This window comes from Cajanus cajan, chromosome 9, assembly GCF_000230855.2.
Source record: "Cajanus cajan strain Asha chromosome 9, NIPB_CcT2T_4, whole genome shotgun sequence".
NCBI lineage: Eukaryota > Viridiplantae > Streptophyta > Magnoliopsida > Fabales > Fabaceae > Cajanus > Cajanus cajan.
Genome location: NC_138525.1, coordinates 17,914,158 through 17,933,814, shown reverse-complemented (window position 1 = coordinate 17,933,814; position 19,657 = coordinate 17,914,158).

Here is a 19,657-nt window from a genome sequence, read left to right as displayed (position 1 = left end):
TCTCTCATGTCGTAACATCCTAAATTTTTTAATAGTTTAATGATATATTTTTATTAATTAGTTGGAGTTATAATTATAAATTGAGTAATATTTTATAAAAAATATTAGTAATTATTATTTACTTACTTATTTTAAAATAGTAAAAAATAATTATTGGATTTTTGTTGATGGGCCAAGTACAAAATAGGGTTATCTGTTGGGTAGTGAAATTGACCCACAATTTCGTTATTTGTGATTGATTTGTATGTGTGAGGGATTAAACCCAAATTTTGATTGTAATTGCAATGTGTAACGATTGTCTCTTGATTTTTTTATATATGTGTAATTGTATTGTTGATCTATGAGTTGCTCTTATTTATGAATTTATGAGTGTTTATGAGCTCTGTAAGAAACCCTAAAGATTTATAATTGAACAATAATTATTGGGGAAACAATTTTGAATAGGAACCACTTGAGGGATGCCAAGCATGGAAGCCATAGAATGCTTGCGATATCATTGGCATTAGGCATGAGCTTAATGTTCCCTATTAAGAACTTGTTAGGTGCAAGAAGAGTCACATCAAGTGTGATCCTTTTAGAGGCTCTTGACCTCAATTGCGTTAGGCGCGAGGTAAATTCTGTTAGGCACTACCTTGTTTTCTGAAACTACATTATATGATTAATTATTGTCTAATGTATGAGAATAGATTAATAAGTAAACCATGTGAACTAACAATTCAAATAAGGAATATGTGTATAGTTTTGGAAATTGAAAATGTATGAGATGTGGGTCTATCTTGACATGTGTTATGTGATAAAAGAAACTCATTGTGTAAATAAGCCTAAGTATGACTTAGCAATGATGTGACTTGTGAAATGTGTAATTATGTGTATATGAATTTTGTGACCATACTCAGTTTGTATGACATGCATCATTTGTATAATGTATTTTTATGATGGATATAATGTGAAATATGCTGCTAGAGAAGGTTCTCCTTGTGTAAAAGCTTGGATATTTCATGACCTTGGGGATAGCTAAGTTTGAGAGTCCTAGCCTTGCTACATTATGTGCATGAGATGAAACTTGGCCAACATAGCTATCTTGATGCATTACTGGTGTATTTTCTCCTAGTGTATAGTGTTTTGATGGCTTGACCAACATGAACTCCTAGGTTACTTAGTCTTTATGTAGAGATAAAGTTATTGACACCACATACATACAGTTAGGAGAGTCTTGTCTATTGCATGAGTATAACATAATTATTATTTGTGAATGACGAAGTTGATTGATATTGAGATGTGTGAAATAAACTTTTTTGTATATTGTAATTAAAGTATGAGATTCAGTATGCCTTGACTATTGGGAATTATATGATGCAATTAATTACAATACTTGTTGCTGCTTTAATTGTATATTATTGTTATGTTTTTGTATGACTACTCGTTCATTTCCTACAGTATTAGTTGAAGTGAAATGTTTCTCACTCATTTTTTTTCTTGTGGTTTGTTTTATTGTATTTGAACAAATGAAATTAATTATGGAGGAGTTTGAGCTTTATGCTAGGATCGCTCTAATAGGATGTGACATCAAAGTTTAGTTAGAGACTGTCTTTCTTTAATCATTACTTTAGGAAATTAGCTTCTTTTAAGTTATTTCCAGTTTAGTTAATGATCTTCATAATTACTTTAAGTTGCTTTTAGTTTTGGTTATTTGGAGAGTTGTAATGGGGTACCTTTTTCTCTAGTTTTCTATTAGTTAATGAAGTAATTTTTATACTACTATTTTTATATTATTGAATTTATGCATGAGGAGTAGAGGGTGTCACACAACTTAGGAGATGTGACAAACTTAATATAAACTCTATACATTTGTAGACTTTAAATGAGTCAAGTATGAGTATATTTGTAATTATATATATATATATATATATATATATATATATATATATATATATATATAGAGAGAGAGAGAGAGAGAGAGAGAGAGAGAGAGGAGGGGGCAGAGAGGAAGGATCCATTCACTCTAAGAGTAAGTTACTTGGACTTACTATACTCAATAACTCATATTCTATGTCAAATTTTAATGATCCAACTATTATATTAAAAGTTTTTAATACATAGATCAAGTCTGCAAAATTTTAAAAATTTTGAAAATTATTTGATACTCTATTTCTTTAATTCAAATTGATGAATAATCATAAAAGTATTTTATATGTTGATTTGAATTATGAAATGAAGTATCAAATAGTTTTCACTCTTAAAAATTTGCAGACTTGATCTATGCATTAAAAACTTTTAATTTAATGTTTAGATAGTTAAAGTTTGATGTAAAACATAAGTTATTGAGTGGAGTAAGTGAACCCCTCCTATATGTGTGTGTATGTATGAGGACAAATTCACTATATATATAAATTCAAATCAACGTATAAAATACTTTTATGATTATTTATCAATTTTAATTAAAGAAATAAAGTATCAAATAGTTTTAAAAAAAATTAAAAATTTGCAAGCTTATTTATGCAACAAGAAATTTTAATTTAACAGTTGGATCATTAAAATTTATAAAACATGAGTTACCGAATAGAGTAAGTCTAGGTAGACTCACTCTTAGTGTAACCAGATCCCTATTTCTCTTTCATTCTCTTTCTTTCTCTCTCTCTCTCTTTCTACACACACACACACATATATATATACACACACACATACACTATAGATAAAGAGAAACATGAATTATTGAGTGGTCTAAGAATAAGTCTTAGTAGACTAATTTCTCTCAATAACTCATGTTTTATATCGAATTTTAACAATCCAACTATATAATTAAAAGTTCTTAATGTATAATCAAGTTTACAATTTTTTAAAAATATTTGAAAATCATATGATACTTTGTTATATAAATTCAAATTGATGTATAAAATACTTTTATGATTATCCATCAATTTAAATTAATGAAACAAAGTATCAAATAATTTTCAAATTGTATACAAATTTATAAACTTGATTTATATATTAAGAACTTTTAATTCAACTATTAGATTAATAAAATTTGATGAAAAACATAAATTGTTGAGTGGAGTTAGTCTACCAAGACTTTCTCTTAGAGTAAGTGAATCCCTCTTTCTATATGTGTATATATATATGAGAAAATATATGTTTATTTTAAATATACAAAAATGTCTACTCACGGATTTCCAATTTTCAACAATTAAATTTGTATAAAGTACAAATTTAACAAAATAGATCATAGAATTATGTTATATTATTTTGATGACTCCGAATATCAAATTTTAAACAAATTAAACATTCATAGGTACACAATTTTATTATGGAATTTTATATATTTAAAAATTAAAAACTAAAATGAAGTTAATTAACAAAGTATAAATTAATACTTTAAATCATATGACTTTTCATAGAATTGATATTCAGCATTTGATCGATAAAATTCAATGTTTATAAAATATTATAATTAAGTAAATTGAGTGAATTCTGAACTGTGTATTAAAATTTAATGTCCTGAGGGCTAAGGTGTGTATACCTAAAAGAATGTGAAAGAAAAAATCAATATAATAAAATAAAATAAGAAACAAACATCTAAACCATTAGCAATTAGTTGTGCATGGCTAATTAATGTTCAAATTTGTTTAATAAAAGGAGTGATTGAATGATAGTTCCAACTTCCAAATTAATTTATGTAGTGCTCACACAAATAGGTCAGGCTCAACAAAGGCATAATTACATAATACAGTTAATATTACGTATTAATAACACCTTTTTAGCCTTTTCACCTGTAATTTTACATATGATATTGTTTCTCTTTCACGAAGGGGAAGTCATTATTTTGAGAATGCATGCTAAAAAAACAAAAAAGAAAAGTGGTGGTAGATATCGTGTATGGTTTTGTTTCCCATTTTATGGAAATATCTAGGTTCGAACTTCGATATTCGTTGATATGACTTTTGGATAGTATAAATTTATCAACGAATTCAAAAATCTAGTATTCATAACCAACATGAATATAACATCATTATCATCATCATTATCATTATCATTATTATTATTATTATTATTATTATTATTATTATTTTTATTTGTTGTATTTAAGTATGGATCCTTTGTATTCGTTGACATGTTGTATTAACTTTTTATTCTTAAATTATTTAATATATTAACATCTTAAATCTCAATATAATTAAGGTTAAATAAAAATAAGTTCACATTTATTTGCTAAATTTAAAATAACCTGATCATTTTAATAAAAGGTATTTTTTCATGATAAACTAGTTGTATAACAACGTATACAACGGGTAGCTTGTGAAGTGGATATAATATTATTCTTGGACTTTCAGAAAAATATCGTGGAAATTAATGAAGAAACTCTTGCCTCCACTCTTACCAATACATCATTAAATGTTGCTTTCTTCGAACTATGGATGACGAAAGGTTGGAGAAGATATTTTGGAGGTAGGACCACATTCATCGAGCATCCCCATGCCTTTAAGTCTGTAATGTCACCTTTTCAACATTTAATTGTCAGATTGTAAAAAACAAAAAAAAACAAAAAAAAACTTTTTTGTCTTAAAAAAATATAAATAATGGGGTAGCATTTATCTAACATGATTTTTATTACTCACTCACTCCATCCTATTATGACTGTAATTCAAAATTTTTAAACACATTATTAAAAATAATAATAAATATATCTATCGATAATATATTTTTACAAAAAAATAACTCATCTTTTAAATAAATGTATTATTTTAAATTATAGTAGTTGAATAATTTATGAAAGAAAAATTACAAAAAAAAAATAGATTTAAATATGTTTTAAGCCTCTTAAATTTAAAGTAAATATGTTTTAGTCTCTTAAATTTATAATTATTATTTTTAGGTTTTGTAATTTTAAAAATCTTCTTTTAATTCTTTAAATTACTAATAGCATATATAAAAATGATAGAGTGAGACTATTATGTAATATCAATTGAATTTAATGTGATGTCTTCATTAATAGGAACAAATTTTATAAAATTAAAGAAAATTTTTTTATATGGGCAAAAAGTTAAAATTTACTCATTTTTTAGAGAAAAAATAAATGATTTCATATTTTATATTTGAATATACAATTGATAAATATATTTAATTACACTACTCAAAATTCAAGAGATAATACTCATAATAAATATGATTTATATATGGAAATATATGTGTATTTTATTAATATACTTTACAATAAATATGACACACTCTACCTTACATTAATTAAATCAATAAATATAACAATAATTTTTTTAAATAAATTAAAACTCAAAGTAGAAGTATCACACTGACAAAAACTTACAATAAAAAAAACCAAATTTGAAAGTGATTACAAGAAATTCAAATTAATACTAAAAACAAATTCAATTACTAATATTTAGATTCCTAATGCAAATATTAAAAGAAAATAATTCCCTAACTATTGTTTCATGTCAAATTCTATCATAGCATTTCTAGCATGAGACTTAAATTTCTTCTCAACATTATCATAATCAAAATCATCTAAATCATATAACAAAACAAATCACAACAAAAGTGGAGTGAGAAACTTTTCATCTCGCCTACTAGTGTAATCTATGACCAAATAGTCATACACGCTTAATAATTACATGATACTAGAAGACCGTATAATACATGCACCTCATATTTAAGTCAAAATAATAATATCTTGTTAAAAAGTGAGAATATCATTATTTTTGAATTTTTCCAAATGTTAAAATGACAGTCGTTGTGAGACGAATGAAGTATTAAAAATATCCAAAATTCATGGGTGTTCGATAAATTTGTTGCTCCTACATATAAGAAATATATAATTAAGTTATTTTAAAAGATGAAATAGTTAAATTATTTTGACTTAAATATATTTTTTATTTTTATAAAATGAGTTATCTGATATCTGAATTAATCCGGTTGAATTTCTATTTTTTAAATTCAATCTGATCGGACAGTCCAAAACAATCTGAATTTTTTTCTTATAATTTGGTCCGAATTTTATTATATTATTGGATTGGATTTGTTTGGAGTCGTGCTCACCCCTACTTTTTAGAAAGTATTTTTAAAAGAAAAAACTGTTAGGCATGACTCATGCCTCCCGCATGAGAAATTTTTCACAATGCATTTTTTTTTCTATTATAGAATGACAACTAAATCATTCTCCCAATAATATTTGGCCAATCATTTTGAGTGTATGCATGTATGATCCTTTTATTTTTGGCCGAATATGCATGTATGATCTAACTTCAATTTTATTGCTTAACAAAACTTGAATATAATTTAACACTATATTTGTCAAATGTGCAAAGATAGTAAGTTCATCGGAAATCCATATTCCTTTTTGTAAAGTTGTATTAAGGATGTATAGAAAGAATATTCATAAATTTTAACATAATTACAATCATGGCAATGAACATTATTATTAGAGAAAACTATTTCACTTATTTGCTAGACAATCCAAGAAAGAAATATTATATATATATATATATATATATATATATATATATATATATATATAGATATAGATATATTTGTTCAATGAGAATATATATTTATTGTAAGTATCTAATAATCTTTCATTCTTAACAACAACTTAAGTATCATGATTATTATCCTTGTCAAATAAATTTTCAACCATATAAAATGATTTAAATTACGAAGTTTAATAATAAAAAATACATTTTATTAATCTACATGGGTTTTTTTTTCCTTGAGATATAATTCGGATATTATTACGTATGTTATAAAATTACCACATTTTAGGCAATGGCCATTAACTTTTTTCTTACCATTTTATTTAACTTTGTTTTTATTTTTTATTTTTAATGCATAAACTTTTTAATAGATTTTATGAACTTTAATTTGTAGATCTAATTTTAAACATTTTGAATTATTCTCGAAAATAAATCATAAGATAATTCTCTTTAAAAAAGTTTGATCGACTTTTTTTTTTATTCATAAAGTTTGATCGACTTAAATTTAAAATATTATTGTCTATATTTTGAAACTGATTTTTTTTATATTATACTATTATTTTCTTTAAAGTTCGTAGTTTTGCTGAAATGTAAAATATTTTACTTTGATGAAAGAAATGAAAAAAAAATATATATATGCAAACTGGTGAACTTGGTGTAGCTCTGCGCGCGTCAAGCAATAATGGGCAGAGAAGCAGGCCTGGCCCAAAATTAGCATCTTCTGCCCAGACCTGGGATGGTGTAAACCACGATAAAGTATGCCAAAGCCCAATTATGTTTTAATATATTTTTCTTTTGGCTTGTGATATATACACATTAAGTACATTTAAAAAAAAATTTAAAATATATTTTATTTTTTATTTTTAGGTATATAATATTCAGTTTAGTATTTTTTTTCTTTATTTTTACATACACCGAGTTTTTTTTTTCAAATAATACTATTTTAAAAAAAATTACCCAAATACTACCTGTGCAAATTTTTTTCCCCAACTAGCACCATTTACTGTTCACGTTCAGAACGGGCCGTTCTGAAACCAGAACGAGCCGTTCCAGATTAAAAAATAACACATGACGAATGAATTAGAACGGGTCGTTCTAGATTTAAAATTAGCACATAAAAAGTGAAACCAGAACGGGCCGTTCTGAACTGGAACGGGTCGTTCTGGCCTATAAATAAAAAAAAAATTGTTCGATTTTTACTTATTAAATACCAAAACTCAGAAACTAACATCAAATAATTAAATTTATTGAATATTAACATTATAAATATAACTAAATAAATTTATTAAAATTTAATACAATAATAAAGATCAATGGTGGCTGAAACTGAATTCATGACCAATATTTGGATATGTCTTCCTAGTGTGACCAGGGATATGACCATGCAAGCAAGCGATATGAACTTCTGTAATTTGCCGCAATCACACCACATTACACTTAACCTTACTATAAATCTCCCAGCGAGTCATGCAAGTAAGAGATATGAACTTTTTGGAACTTGTCGCAATCATACCACATTTCATTTAACCTTATTGTAAATCTCCCAGCAGGTCATGCGAGCAAGGGATATGAACTTTCTGGATCTTGTCGCAATCATACCACATTTTATTTAGCCTTACTGTAAATCTCCTAACAGGTCAAACTTCTCTCAAATGTTGTGTTTCTTCCAACTTTGTGGCCAAATCCAGAACACAAGAAAACTTTCAAGGGTCGGCCAAAGTTCAGCAGGATTAGAACAGAAATAAACATTAGAGAATAACATAATCATGTAAAAAATTGTTCCTATTGTCACACCCCTGGTCACACTAGGAAAACATATCCAAATATTGGTCATGAATTCAGTTTCTGCCATCATAGATTTTTATTGTTGCAATGAATTTTAATAAATTTATTTAGTTATATTTATAATGTTAATATTCAATAAATTTAATCACTTGGTGGTATACTCTGAGTTTTGGTATTTGATAAGTGAAAATCGAAAAAAAAAATGATTTGAATCTATAGGCCAGAACGGCCCGTTCCAGATTCAGAACGAGCCGTTCTAGTTCCACTTTTTGTGTGCTAATTTTGAATTTGGAACGGCCCGTTCTGATCCATTCTCTATGTTTTATTTTGTGGTATATATATATATATATATATATATATATATATATTGTATATAGATATATCATTAAAAAAAACAAATTATTTTGTGTATACATTATATACTATCCAAATTCTCTACTATTATGTCAATAATAGTAGGTATGGATTGTTCTAAGAAACAATAATATTAAATATAGCTTTATGATATATCAAAATTCTTTATAGATAGCACTTATTTTATAAATAAAAAGCTTTTAAAAAATTCTCTTTATTAGAATGATGGCTATTAATGGAAGTGCTTCTAAAAAAACATCATCTAATCACTTAAAGATAGAGAATGCTTCCTAAAACAAGTATTTTCTATTTTTTTTATCACATAGATAGTGCTTCCTTAGTAAAACATTGTCTTTGTATTATAAAATAGAAAGTGTTTAGTAGAGGAAATGCTTTCTATCTTTTTTTTTCCATTATTTTGTTTATGTTTTTAGTTCGTTCACACTTTTTGAAGTGCTATACATGCAAAAAAAAAAAAAAAACAATCCAAGATAGAGAGTTGTAACAATAAATTAAAAATCTTGCCAAATGTAATTCACAAAAGATATAATGTATACACTGTGGAAATAATGGCATATAAATGCTAATTATTTCAATGTTACTGTTGGCATAATAATTTTTTTTGTTATCGTTGATATTATAATTATTTTCTTTTACACTATATAAAGAGGTGGCAAAGTAAGTCTTAAGATATAGAGAACATTATCTATTTTTTTCTATTTTCCTTCATACTCTTTGTTGTTCTAGGCTTTGTTTGTGGAACTCCAACATGTTTGACCTCAAGTGCACGAGTTTGAATATGTTGCTATATAAACCTTGGAAAGCAAATTGATTATTGGATTGCATCAGAGGTCCACTTGAAATTTACTTTCAGGATAGTAGTTCTTGTCGTGACACAATAATATTTTTATTTTATTTCTAATAATATTTTCTAACAATCTAAAAGCAAATAATTTCTATTTTTATTGTGTTGCTCTAATGGATTTATTGTTCTACATAATTATGCATTCTACATCATTCTATTAAAATACTCATGCTCTGCATGGATCGAATCCAACAACAAATGATGGGAGAGGGGAAGGAATAAAAGGAAGAACTACATATAAGATTTTTCTTTCATTCTCTAAAATTATGAGATGATTTTTTTAAGAGAATGTTGGGAAATATCATTTTTTTTATGAAAATATGAGATTCATTGATATGAGAATATGGTTTTTATATTTGAACAAACTATTGTTATATGACAAACACAAGGATTTTCTTCAAGAGAATGTCAGCATTCTTCAAAAATATAACAAATCAAACGAAATGTGAAGATAATACATATCATTTGTAAGATGAAAGAAATAAGACAAAGCATACAGTCCGTCTGACTTACATTAAATAAATAAGATTGACATTGCATTTGCTTCAATGTGATATTCCTTGACAAATCAAACAAAAAATAACTTCGAAAGTCTCAAAGAGTATTAATGAGGAAAAAGACAAAATCTCTGTGAGAAGCTAAAAGCACAATCCTAGATATCACGAAAAAGAGACTGAAAATGACTGTTCTACACCAGTCCCAACTGCTCTACGCTAACATTCTCTATTGTACTCAAAAGTAGAAGAAAATGATGATAAGTAGCTGCCTAGATCAGGTAAGAGGTACATGCATCTTGATAAGCATTTAATTCTCACATTAAATGCATCAATAGTACTCACTATGATTAGCTAGGAAGACAGATGAAATAAATCAAGGAAATTTGAACGTTGCTGCAACGACCACCTTCTCCAAAGTTATTATATAAAGATCAAGCCTTCAAACTACAAGCAGAGATTTTTTTTTATTATCTAGAAGTGACAAACATATACTGTATATACACAGACGAAGAAAGAGTGCTATTGAACAATAGATCAATAAAAAAAACAATCATATTTGTATACCAAGCTGAAGTACTGCAAATAATATGACATTTGTAAATCTTTTATGTAGATCTTTGTGGTTCTTTTTGTGTTGTATTTTTGATAGCATCATGTCTAGAAGAGATGAAACTATACTTGTAACTCTTATCAAACTTATTTGTAAGGGTTGAGCCTAGAAAGACTTGTGCAAAAGAATACTTAGTGGTTAAGTCTAAAGAGGCTTGTTGAAAAAATACTTGAATTTTAGCCAGAAATGGCTTGTAAATAATACTTGTTGTTTAGCCAAAAGTGGCTTGTAAAGAATACTTGTATCTTGGATAAGATAGTAGAACTCCATTTGGTTGAATTAAGAACTGAACATAGTCTCTAGTTTGGAGATGAAGCAGTATAAAAATACTTGTGTCATTTTGTCTACTTCATTACTCCATCTAATTACTTTGTAGTACTTCGTCCGTTTGTATTTTTCACTGCCTCACTGCAAAAAGCACGAGTTTTTGATATACACTATTCAACCCTCATTCTAATATATATCTTTTTCTCCAACAAATACACATAGAGTTCCCTAGGAATATATGTTGGGTCACACCCTCTACGAACTCTCATTATGAGGACATACTACTAGAGTTTGGTCAGAATTGTTAAGTCCCACAAGATACATCCCATGAACACAAGGGCAGGACTAAGACTTTCTAAACCGAGCTATTCTTAATGCCTTGTTTGGTAATGGGAAAATGGGTGAGAAATAGGGTGGAGAGAGTTGAAATAAGATTAGCGATTTGGTTGAGAAGATATAAGAGGGTGAGAAATTAAAAGGTGGTGAACCTCACCCTCTTATTTATTTATTTATTTATTTATTTCTCCTCTCTTATATATATTTAATCTAATTATAGCATCTATATAATCAAGCACTCTTTTATTGTTTCGTGTCTTGATATATAGAGCACTTATTTATTTAAGTGCTTTTTAAATAGTGTTGTACAGTGTCTATATACTTTTTTTTTTGAAGGGGTCTATATACTCTTAGTATATACGTATTTAGAATTGCTTCTATTAAGCACCATTTATTATAAATATTTCTAATTTAACATGTAAAATTATTATAAAAAAATTATATTTTAAGCATATATTATATGCTATTTATACTTTTTTATAAAAATATTTATCAAAATTTAAAGTCAATCTCCGGATCGAAAGTGAAATTCTCACTCCACAGCAGCTAATATATACATTTGGTTGAATAAAGAGTTTTTGTCCTGACATGATTATTCGAGCATGATTCGTGACCTTTGTTACATCTTGTGTAATTCATATATATGTATATGAAAAAATATATTTGGACACCGGAAATGCTATTAGAGACTTACGGAGAAAATGAAAAAAGAGAGAAAAATATAAATATCACATGTAGAATAATGTGGTAGAAAGATAAATAGAAGAAAAAAAAAAGGAAAAGAGTTGATAGAAGTGTTTAAAAAATAGGAGTAGAAATTATTTCTCTATGTATATACTTATAAAAGTACACAAGACACATGATACATCAAGTGAGTTTTGGAACGTGAACATTGATATAAGACTGACTTAGGTTAGCCATAACCCTGGTGAAGCACAACACACCATGTCTTCTATCATGCACGCAATTGAAGATGAAGTGGTCAACTTAGAATCATATTTGTCTACTTTGGAAGATTTTTGCACCAACTTTAGTTTCCCCTCACTCCTAAGAGATTCTAATACAATCTTCTAAATATTAGATCGAGCAAACGATATTAAGTTTAATAAGACTATATTTTGATATTGGTTTGTGTTGGTGGGGTGTTTCACGACCTTTCCACCACTAGAGATACTTTTTAAGAGAATGAAAAATGTAGGAATTTGTCACTCCCACGAAGGTGGATTGCAAATTGAAAAATAAGAAATTGACCTAATAAATGAAAAGAGACATAGAAAAAGTAGTCAAGGACAACAATTTTGATCGGGGAGGATGTCTAGTGGTGTATGATAACGGTCCTGCTTGAATGGGACATTATTTTGCAACCATTGAGCATATTCCTAGCTACCATGGATATTCATCATTCATCGAATGACCTTTTTGAGAATTAATAGGTTGTTTCTACCAAATGTTATTGAGTCTAAAATGCGCTTAAAAGTAAACGTATTTTATTGTAGTAGTAATAATGGATGAAGTTTAAATATTAATCGTTACCCATTTGGTAAGTATACCAATTATAATAGGCAATAAATTAGTCAGAAGTTTAAGTTATCAAATTCATATGGACTTAAGTTATAATTATTTAACTAAATCTTGGTACTAAACAGTTGAATTAATGAAAATTTAGAATTGTTCAACATGAAATGTAAAAATTTATGAAAGTAGAAAAATGCAATAAATTATGAAGAGTTTGAATTTATATAATAAGAACAATTAGAGATTAATTTGCTAAATTTTCCCATACAAATCTTCATAAATTTTCATTCAATATTGAAATTATACAATTAATTCAATAACTCACAATTATATTTAAATCATAATTCCTTAGGTGAGAAATTCTATGTTGTTTAAGAAAAATTTCAATTCCTTGGTAAGTTTTTTTAACCAACCTGTATTACGATTAGAGGCCAAAACTTGACTGATAAGACTCATCTTATTCCTAGCATTAAGTGTTATTAGTATTTTACCTATATTGTGATTCTAAAAAGGTTTTCCAATCTCAATTAAAAATTATCAAATCATATATAGGTTGACCATTTCAGAATAAACATTAAGCATAAGGTAAAAATGATTAACTGAATAAAAACTTTTATTGAATGAAAACATAAAGAAATTATATAGATACAATAACTAGCTACCTTAATCTCTAACAGTAGAGACTTAGTCACTCATGACTAAGGATTACACAACAAAAGAAAGACATTTGAACAATCTTTGATTACAAGAATGATCTCATAAGAACTCTCTTTAATCTCTTCAAAATTATATCGTAAAAAGTATAATATTGAGACCTTCTAAGAATCCTATTTATTTTTAATGGGCTTTTGTTCATGTGCTTTTTCTCAGAGTGCCCATGTAGCTCGTTCTGAGCAAGCTTGTTCAATCTTCTAGAGGTGTTCTTTAACTTGACTAGCTCAAAGGAGCTCCTATGATTTCTCTAAGCGAATTTTGCTCGCTCAAAACAAGCAACTTCCTTACTTAAATGAGCAATCACCATCTTCCAAGGAATGTTCTCTAATTTTGTTCGCTTCAATCTAAGCTCTAGTTGCTATTAGAAAATCTTGCATGCTTAGAGTGAGCATTCTACTTGTTTAAGTGATATAGCTTGATCTCCCAAGTGTAGTCTCTGACTTAGCTCCCTTAGAGTGAGTAACACTTTAAGCGAAATTGTCCCACTTAGAGCATGTCAAGTTGATCCTGGAGTGATGGTTTTCATTTGAGACTTATGACTTCTATAATTAATATTTTCCCTTGTGTTACATCTCAATAAAGAAAAATATTAAAAACATTTAATATTAAACAATTATATCCTAAAAATAAAATTAACTTTTGACTAAATATTTTGTGGTAGAAAAAGATTTAGAAGCATAAGATATATTTAATAATTGTCTAAATTGAATAAAAATTGTATAAATATTTGGCAATTATCACAAAACCAAAGGATTAGGTTCTATAGTAGTTACCAATCAAATCTTATTTCTCAACAGTTTGAAAAAATAGAATTTGATTGGAGAGAATATTAATTTAAAAATTAAGAACAAAATATTAGAAATTTTTTATTAAATTCAAAGATAAAAATCCTAGAATTATGACTTATTATTCCTGATAGCCCAAAGATGAAATTCATAAATTATAACACAATATTGCCAATTTACTTCTAAAATTGTTGACAACTAAAATTGTTGACAACCCTTTGGTTTCAAGAAACCGACAGTCATTCTTTTAAGAAAGCTCCAAATTGATTATAAGAGATTTATTCTAAAAATAAAGCATAAATGCGCAAATGCAAATTAATAAATTAATCCAATTGGGAATTAAGAAAACAACTTGATCATGCAAATTTTTAAAATTCAATCATTTTATGATTCTGTTAATTAAAAGAATTTGATCATTCACTTTCAATTAAGTGGGATAAGAATTGAAAAACATAAAGTAATATGACAACTAAAAGGGAATTCATGAAATTCATCATTAAGGGTTCACAAAAAACAATTATATCATAAACCTATAATAGAGAAGCTAACGAGACATGTTGCTAGAACCCATTAAACAGAGAAAAAGGAATAACCGTAATTGGAAGAATCCTTACATGAGGGTTTGACTTTCAACCTCTTGCAAAACCTCTACAATGAGAGAGAAAATATATGAGAAATTAAAGCTAAAAAATGGATGATTACATCGTGCTCTAGACATCCCTATTTATATATATATAAAAAAGTAGGGTAAACTTTTAAGCATGACTGTACATCTCAACAAGCACGATCGTGCTCAACATGTTTTTATCAATGATGAGGGCGTGCTTTATCGTCCAAGGGTGTTCTCAAGAAAGCATCGTCGTGCATGTTAGCAAGCATGACCGTGCTTTGTAACATGGGTGTGCATTTGGGCGTGCTTTCACTTGAAGCACGGTCGTGCATGACTTTATCCTTCATATTTAATCCATTTTATTACTTAATGGCATTAATTTCATCTCTTTTATTCTCCTCAAGCATACCCTCATGGAAGGTAATAGTTGTGCAGATGCCTTAGAAAAATTAGGTTCAAACTCTGGTACTATATTGCAAGAGTTGGATGTCACGCCTTTTGAGTTCCACCACTTGCTATTAGCTTATGCAAGTAGGGTATTTTAGGCACACTTATAATTTTTTCCTTTTGGTTTCCTTTTTTCATCTTACATTACCTAAAAAAGATTAGGGGTCTAAAATTTGATTAATAATTGTTATCTTATTCCTGGTAACAAATATTAGTAGTGTTATTCTCCAGGTCATAGTTTTTAAAGGGTTTTCCAATCTAATTTAATTCTATGGGATCATGTAAAGAGTGACTAAGTCAAAACATGCATTAAGAACAAAATAATAACAATTAATTGAAAAGGAAAAAAGAAAACTTCAATTGAATAAAACACATTACTTGGATTTGGGCAATTACATCAATCCTTAACCAATAGGAAATTTAACTGCTCATGGCTAAGAAATTTGTGCAAAGGTAAAAAAGGAGATTGTCGAAAACTCCATGATCACTAATGCTCTCACTCTCACTCTCTCCAATCTCTACGAAATAAGTTAAAAGCCAAGTATCTTTTATTCTCTTCGAGCCCTATTTTTCTTAGACTTTTAATGGACTTTCTTCCATGTAAACTCGCTTAAGCGACAATAGTCAGCTTGCTTAAGCCAGCTTGTTGACAAGTCCAATATAGGCTTGTAGTACTTGCTTAGGGTGACTAGTTGGTTTGCTTGAGCAAGTACTTTATGAGTGCTCCTAGTGGTATCTCTGCTTTTACTCGCTTAGGCGAGCATAAGGTCTCTCAAGGTGTGCTTCATCTTCACTCAAAGTGAAAGCTCCTTATGTTTGGTGCCTTCGGTCTTATTTTGTTTATGTGATCAAGTTAGTTCGCTTAAGCGAACTTGTCATGCCCAACTTCTTTCTTGCTCTCTTGTTGACCTTAGCTCATTCCTTCTTTTCCTGTATCTCAAAAACTAACAAAAGACATCAATTATTTCTAAACTTAAAGAACTCTACTAATTAATCTAAGCTAGACTAAATTAAAATACTTATTTTTTCAAAAATAAAATAAAGTAAAAAAAAATGCTTGATAAGTAGTAAAAGATATTTTCAAATATGTGGTTGAATTATTTGACTCGGTTGCTGATAAGTAGGCATGCATAATTAGAGTAAAGAATATAATAAGAAAGGGAAGACTTGTGATTAATTTTCTAGTAATTGTAACCAAAAAAAAAAAACTTAGATAAAAAAATCTCAGTTTTAAGAGAACAGAACTTTTAATATCATTATGCGACATATCGTAACTTTGTATAAAATTTTCCTAGCGGTAATATCTGTTTAAGTTTGGATAATCTTAGTTAAACTATTTTCTGTTAAAACAAATGAGATCTATAGTTTGTAATATTATTTCGGTGCCTCATATATAGTGACATTGGTGGCGAGTGGTTGTTTAATTAGTTGCGTATGGTCATGGTTACTAGGACATGAATCTCGCTGATAAATAAATAAATAAATAAAACTAGAACATGCATCTTAAAAATATAATCCAACACGAGTTCTATTTTTATTTGTTTATAGATTTTTTATTTTAATTATCTCAACATAAAAAGATGGGGAAATACGGTCTAGATTTTCTTGTAAGTGGCTCCTTAAATTCAGCTATGTATCATTGTGTCTCATTCAAAGATTATATTTCAAAAGTAATATCAATATCCAACATTATTCACATAATTTAATTATGATATAATAATATTATAAAGACAATTTTATACGTTTTTGAGATATAAATAAAATTTCACATAGTTGGATTGTGAAGAAAAATAAAAATTTATAAAAATATATATATTTTTAATTGATATAAAAAAATTTAAGAAATAATTGAAAATAAAATTGTGAGAGCATGAAATAAAATAGATAATATCTTAATAATATACAGATATGTGTGTTTGTGGATCACTAAAATAGACAATACAGAAAGCGGGAGTTCGCTGAGGAAGATTTTTGTTAATTTTGATATTCGAAGACGATGACTTCAATTCCTATAAAGTTTTATAACGAAATATGGTAGGGCAAAATGACTCACTTGAAACAAAGTAGCATCAAAACATAAATATTAAGGTTTTTTCATGTCTCGGGGTAAAAAATAAATTAAAAAAGTTTTTTTATGTCTCTTTTCGATTACGAAAAATAAAGCTTAATTGTGATTCTTTTTAACATTAAAACGATCCTAAAAAATATGTTATTAGAAATCTTAGATTAATTAGTGACACAATAAAATACTTCCAATATCACATAATAAGTATCATTTTAGATTATTTCATACATATAAAAAAAATTAATAAATATATAAAAGGGAGTAATAGTTTTTATAAGATTAATTTTATAATTAATTTTTTTATTAAAAATGATACAACATAAAATCACTTTTTATATAATATAATATTATATTAAAAATTAATATAATATTTATTTTATAATTTATTTTTTCTTCTAATACAATATTTATTAGATGAAAGGAGAAATATATATATATTCTTTTTTGGTTCGTTCCTGGAGTATCCACCGCCGGCAGCAGTGACTAATCTCCTCGCTACGTTGGAAACACCTCAAAGGGTGGGATAGCTGGCCCCAAAATTTAACGTAGTTGCATACACAAGATATATATAAACAAGAGACTATCTCCGAATTACGAATCGATTTTATATTATATTAGACTTAAATTTATATAGTAAGATGTGCCAATAATCCAAGTACGCATAAAAGGAGAAACCTTTAATTTCCTAAAGATGCACTGGTGGGTTTATTTGGCTACAAACTCGTTATCTTACAATATATTCTCAACTGCGAATCACTTATGCAAGGTGAGATTGGTATGCTAGAATATGCTTTTAGTTGAATTCTATATTCTATTTTATCCAGCTTAGTAGGATGCAGTGACGGAACTTGAAAAATTTTTTTAGGGGTGCCAGATTATTTTTATATATATATAAAATTATAAATTAATTTTTTTATTAGTTAAAAAAATAATAAAATTTCTCTTTTTTTAACTTAATTTTTTTTAGTTTTATTATAATTAATGATATAATAATATATAAATATAATATTAATATATATATATATATATATAAAATAGAAAAATTTGGGGAACCGTGACTCCACCTGTCAAGATCTGCCACTGGTAAGATGGATAAAAAATGGAGATAAATTAGCATAAAATCTTAGTTAATTGTTATCTTTATTGTTACTAATCAACACAAAAAATTCTATATTCCATATATAGACAATAAATTTTGGATATAGGCCACTATAAGACTTGAGTATCAACTTAACCAATACTTTGGGTGAATTTAGTAAAATTACTTTGTAAACTGACTGAAAATTTATAAATTAGCTAAAATTTTATAAGCTACAAATTAGGAATTGAAAAACTATAAATTAGGAGTTAAAAAATTAGAAACTTTTAAATTAACTGATTAAACTAAAGTATTTAGTAAAATTAGTTGATAAGTTAATTGATTAATACAAAATGACATATTTATTTATTTGATAATGAAGAATATAAAATAACATGTAGGGTAAATGATTTTTAAATTAAAAAAAAAATCAAAAAATTAATGAAAATAAAAAAGAAAGGGAAAACACCAAAAGTTATAAATTATTTTAATTAATTTATAGAAATAAGTTTTAAACTTATAAAATAAATTATCGTACTAAACAAGAACAAGCTTATTTTAATCAATGGTAGGTTATAAGTTCTTTAAATAAATTGTTAAATATATTTTATTTTTATTATGTATAAAAGACAAACCTGTTTTACTATTATCAACGAATGTACTATGGACAATTAAATTTTTTTTAATCCGAATAAAATAATATGGGCATAAAGATCGAGAATCCTAACCTATATATACACAGTTTAGAAACAAATTACAATGCCTTAAAAAAATAAAATAAAATAAACCCTTACCCCAAAAGCTGATTAATGTGAAATGAATGTACGTAACCCTTTGGTGTTGTCAAAATTTGGAATCGTTAATTTCAACGCCATGTTGGGCATGAAGAAGAACAGCACCCCTCGGAAGAATGAATCGACTTGGTAATTGATTCGATTTCATTTATGATTCCTTCTTTTTCAACACTTCAATCATCACTCAATAGTACTATTGTCACATTCAAACATGTTTAAACCAACCAACTTATGCGTGCAATTTTGCGGTCAGTGGATATTATTACTTTCCTATAACATTATTATTACGTACTAATAATAATTTGCTCTAATTGACTACAAACCACATTTCTTTCATCATTGATGAAATTGGAAAAAGTTAATTGATTTACAGTAACTAAAGTTAGCGTGGCTTAAATATGATAATTACGTTTTTTATCGTTGATATTTAAATTTGTTCCAACAATTTGCATA